Raw genomic sequence first — 6,119 nt, forward strand, 5'->3', positions numbered from 1 at the left:
ACGTTTTTTATGATTTGGGATCCGTTTCTTACTTTTCTGAAACGGATCACGAATTCTATTTCACAAATTTTAATTTTTTTTTTCAGAAATGGAATTCGTGATCCGTTTCAGAAAAGTATGAAACGGATTCCAAAATCCGTTTCATAAATTTTCATGTTTTTTTATGAAACGAATTTTGGAATCCGTTTCATACTTTTCTGAAACGGATCACGAATTTCGTTTTTGATACTTACCTGTGTAATCACTTGACCCCTCCCCATTGGAGGCAGTGAAACCAACGTGCATGAAGTCTTCAAATGTCTCAAAGAGGTCTATTTGGGAAACAAGAATGGGAGTGGAAGGTCTGGTGGAGGAATAAGCGAGCCAGACACGTACCATCTTGATTGCATGACTCCACCCATGCAGTGATGAGTTTGCCACTCTTGAGGTCAATGCCGCGGGAGAAGGCGTCGACGGACATAGAGGAGGAGGCATTATTGACGTCGAAGGCCACGTGGTTTTCATTGATGTCGCCGAGGAAGGGGTCGAAGGTAGTGTCGAACTCGACGGCGAAGAAGGAGGTTGAGCTGGGGGAGGGTTGGGGGAGGCCCATGGAGAGGGCGGGGAAGTGGGTGGAGGAGGCGATGCGGAAGGCGAGGCCTTCACCGGAGGGGCATGAGGGAGAGGAGATGATGGAGAAGGAGAAGCGGGAGGAGAAGGAAGCGGTGGAGTTGGTTTGGGGGTCAAGAAAACGGAGGGGGTAGATGAAGAAGGCTTTGCCGATGGAGGAGGAGAAGCAGATGGGTTGGTGGGTGGTGAGAGTGATGGCTTTGTGAGAAAAGAAGGCGTCACCGTAGAGGGTGAGGTTGTCGAAGGGAAAAAGAGGGAGTGTAATTACCGAGGGGGAGGGGTAATTACATTGCTTTCACCCACCCACCTTGACAGGTAAAAATTGATTAGGGTCAAAAGGGTAATTATTGGGGGTACATGAGAGGTTTGCGGGTGCAGCGAGAAGCCCCCAAATATTAAGTGTAGGAAATGTATTAAAATCTAAAGTAAAAAGTGTAAACATTGACATCATTCCAAGTGTTTAGAAGAGTATCACTAGTCTAAAGAAGGAAGAGGTTCAGGTTAGTAAAGGGAACATCAATGTTGTTGAAAACTTGGACAAAGGAGAACTAAAACAAGTAATCAAAAGTACCAATGAAATCACAAATGTTACTCTTTAAAGAACATTTTAATTGATTATATATTTATTTAATCGTAAGTAAAATTAATAGATTAAAACTCTATTAAAATTGATAACTTAAAATTAATATAACTCTCTCATTCTGACTTCTTTCAACATGATATTTTAAGAAAAAATTTTAGAAGTATGTTTGCTTTTGAGAGAGTTCGATTGAGCTAAGAAAGAAGCATTCTTTGTGAGATTTTAGAAAACCATCGTGAAATAGAAATTTGTGTTCTCTTCACACGAGTTTATTTTTCCATTGGTTATATTTGTTAATGGGGTGAATTTGTTACATGTAATTTTCTTTTCTATGATGTCTTGATGTTTCTATACAGAGTTTATGATCATAGTTCACTAACAAGATGTTATTGGTATCGAGAATTTATTTTATAAGATGTAAGACCTCTGTCTTTTGAATGATTTATATTAGTTGTGTTTTGCATATCCTTAAAATTTTTTATCAATTTGGCTTATAAAGACATTGTGTACTTAATTTTTGAACTTAAAAAAAAAAAGTTTAAGAAATAATTTATATATTTATTCAATAGCATAAAAAATAACTTCCTATTTATAAGCTAGAAATTATCGTTATAATACTTTTAATCTTTATTATTTTACGAAATCCCACTTTCTAAGTTTATTAGATGTTTCATCTTCTCTTTAGCATCTCTTTTAAAACATGTTTTACATATAATTGCCCGAAACTCTTTCTCCTTCTAATAGCTATCTTAGAAAAAGTTTGTTAAGTGATTTTTAACCCTATCGAAACTCCTTTCCATACCTAATTTTATCTATCATAATTTTATCTTAACAAAATCATTAAATAAAATTTTCTGATGTTCAACACATATTTTACATGATAATGAAATTTTCTTTTTCATTTGATTTGTACGTAACTATTATATTATCTTTGTACTTCTTTAAAAGAAAAAAAAAGTATACTTTTTTAAAATATAATACACTTTAATTACTTTTAATTTATTCATTTAATTAATATTTTTTAGAATGCATTACTTTTAGTTAATGTCTTAGTTAGGTACTTTTTTAATTAAAAGAAAACCAGGTAAGAAATTTGAACAGTTTTTTTTTTTAATATTTGTGAGTTTATTTTTAAATAAATAAGATACATAATAAATGAAAAACGAAGTATTTAATGTATATTTTAATTTTAATTTAATTTTGTTTCACCTTTCCTAGTTTTACAGAACTGGAACCAGTCATGTCATTAAACGGACATGGTAAGGTTGTGTAGTAGACAACCCACGTGTAATGTATATTTTGTGTAATTCTATGCTGAATACTTTCCAGACGGTGTGAGGTATGTCAAAGAGGTTGAATTCTTGCAGTTGATGCAAGGAGATATGTTTGTACCGGAGTATGCTGAAAGGTTCAAACACCTAGACAGATTTCACACTTTGAAGATGGCTGAAGATTGACAGTGTAGGAAGTTTGAGAATGGATTGAGGGGGTGATCTCAAGCTCATGGTGACCCCACTCTCTATCAAGGAATTCCCTGCCTTGGTAAAGAAGGCAAGGGTAATGGAGAAGTTAAAAGCTGAAGTCGAGATTCAGCGGCGATCACAGCAGAAAGTGGGAGGACCATCTAGGTCCGTGAGCATACCAAATGATAGGATGAAGCCATACTTCAGGCCTCAGCCTCAGGGACCTAGGAGGTTTTCACATCAGCCACAACAGCCTCAGCTTTCCAGGCCTCAGTGTTATCATTGTGGAAGGCCCCACCTGACGGATGCTGGCCCCCAACTGATTGGCAAGAGGACATGTGTTCTATTTCAACCACAACTTCTCATAATTCATATTCATCCAATTTCACCACTCACAATATTAGCAATGACATTCCAAGCATATAAAAGACTAATTGCACAAGATCACATTTAAACATATAATTTCACCCTTTAAAACAGAACATCAAGCACCCCACTGCAGTAACTCTCGCTCAAGCTATACAATCTAGCCTGGGCGAGAGGCCATCTCGCTTAGGCGAATCAGTCTCGCCTGAGCGAGGCTTTAACAGTGGCAAAAATAAAAATCTGGGCGAACTCTCGCTTAGGCTAAGCTGGTTCGCTTAGACGAGAGTGTCTCTCGCTTAAGCGGCCTCAGCTCGCCTAGGCGAGGCTTCGCGTAGGAACAAGGATGGGTTTTCTGGTGTTTTCGCTTAGGCGAGAGCCACTCGCCTAAGCGAAAATACCAGATTACTCTATTGTTCCCACATGCAGAATGCCCAGGTTCTTCACACAATTTCAATCATACACAAAATTTTACAGTTCAATATCAATTCAACACTCAAACACGAAATCCAAAACCAATAGAACACATTTCCTTATGAATTTAAAGGAGAATGGTTAACTTCCCTTACCTTTGTAATTACTACTAGCAAGAACTCTTTCAACAAGGGGGGCACCTCAATTTTACAACCTAAGGTACTGGATTAAAAATGTCAAGAGTAAGAACAGACCCTAACTCAACCCAGAAAGATGGAAGCACCCAAAATTCGAAAATTTGATAGCAAGGGAGAAATTGAGATCGACTTACGCATAAGGAGGTGAGGCTCAGCTTGAGGAAGAGGTCCTGAACTAGCCTCAAGTCTGATTTCTACAATAGAAGAGAATGATTCAGACTTTTGGTTGGGAATTCAGACCCCTTTCTGGTAGAGAGAAGGCAGAGAAAATAGAGAAGGAGAAGAGTGCAAGGTGAGAGTGAAGTGTTGTTTCTGTGGCAGAAAGAAGGACGGTTCGTGGAAAAAGAAAAAGCAAAAAGGGGGTCTCACATATTTTACCATAAAGTTTCATTTATGTATTTAACTAATTTTTTAACTTTCTAATAAAGTAGTACGAAAATAAATAAGAATAAAATAAGATTAATACAATATTATTATTTTACAAAATTTGGTAATAAAATAATGCCATTTTTTTTAGTTTTGTTTTTCGAAAAAAATCATTATTATGGTAGAAATTTAATAGATAGATTACACTGCTTTATTGACTCAGAGATAAATAAATAAATAAGCTTTTAATTAAAAGGAAATTTTGAAAAATATTTTTCAAAAGTATCAAAATTTAAAGTTATCTTTAGGAATATCTTTTGTCGACAACTAATAGTATATAATATTTTTTATACTTAATATTTTACTCTATTTATGAATATTCAAGGTTTAACTCATCCTCTTACTAGATGTTGTTTTATCAACTAGTTAATTTTTTTATGAATGTTTTTGTTTGTTTTGGTGATGTCTTCTTATACTCATAAATTTTTGCTGTTTTTCAACTCCTTTTCTGCTGTTGAGGAGCAAACAACTATCACGTAAAAGAGTTTTTTTTTTTTTTTTTATAATTGATTGAGTTATAGAGTGTTGTTAATACATGAATTGTTGACATTTTGAGGCGTTTGAATTGAATTAGTTGTAATTTTCTTCATTAGTTTTTAACAAGGTTTTTGGTTTGAATGGCCAATTTTAAGTTATAATTGTTATGGTGCTTCGGTGATAAAAAAAATGTTATGGTACATGAACTTTGCATTTATGTACTTAAAAACATTGTAAACTTGATGAAATTATTTTTTTGCGTATTTCTACATTAATATATAAATAAAAATAATTTAGCTTAATTTTAATGTATTTTAAATATTTGATACCCACAAATTTTTGTATATTAATCTTAGTTCTAACATAATATTTCTTAAAAATGTATCTCTTATATTTTGTATTATTGATAAATTAGTAAATGACATCGCATATTCAGGAACCTAGTTACCCAACCAAAATTTTAAAAGTCAATAAAATAAAGTTTTACATAATATGTTAACTCTCTTAGTGTGTTTGGGTATATAGTTATAAATTATTTTAATTATATAATTTATTAAAGGTACTTAGTCATATTTGTATATACGATTTCTTTAATATTTATAAAAATCAATAATTACAAATTTGGAAAAGTACAATTTTATATTGAAAGAAATTAAAAGCAAAATGATATTCCAAAACACTTTTTATTCTATGAAGTGGTATTTTAAAAATAAGAAGTTGTCGTAGATGGATGGATAGAGTTGGAGACGAAAGTTGTGTGAAATGCACAACAAGTTAGAACAGCGGCCGAAATACGTGTTTTCTTTCACAACTAAAAAAAATCCCCAAACTCAGGAGTTTGTTGGAATTTTATTTTATTACAAGAATCTATTTACTTTATCTCTATCAAGATTTAATCAGTAAGATACATGATATGATGTATTATTCACTTTTCTCTATCATTTAATCTCTCTTTTTGCTTCATGAAATCAATTGTTACTGAAAACAATATTATTAAATAAAATTTCGACATTTTTAAATATTATTAAACCAAGTCTCTAACCTAAATTTCAGTTTCAGATTTCTTATTATGTTTAGCTTCTTTTTAAGTTTTAAAATTTAAATGACATTTATGAAATATTTTAACTTTTTAAATTAATAAGTTGTGTTTAAAAAAATATTTTTACCTTGTAAAAGTGTATTGAAAAATTATATGGAATTTTTTATTAAATTACTTTAATTATTATTATTGTTGTTATATATAATAAATTATTTAAATTATCTTTATAACTGTTTGATATGAATTAAAATGACTTTATATATTTTTAAAAGTAAAAGTTATAAAAGCATACATGTTATTAAATATGTACTTTTGATATTTGCATACATGTTATTTTTATAAATGCTCTTATTGAAAGAGACAATTATAAATACGTATACTTTTGTTACCAAACTTATAGCTTAAAAAAGACCTTTAAAACTCAATAAACAATCAAACTTACACTTTGTTTTTAAACTTTTTATTTTAAAATTGAACTTTCAAATGGTTATAAGTAAAAGAAAATAGAAAGGGTTATATAGAACCTAAATTTTGGTGTAATAGTTTGGAGT

The sequence above is a fragment of the Vigna unguiculata genome, chromosome 7 (genome assembly GCF_037176805.1).
Source record: "Vigna unguiculata cultivar grain cowpea cultivar isolate G323 ecotype 2 chromosome 7, ASM3717680v1, whole genome shotgun sequence".
Lineage (NCBI taxonomy): Eukaryota > Viridiplantae > Streptophyta > Magnoliopsida > Fabales > Fabaceae > Vigna > Vigna unguiculata.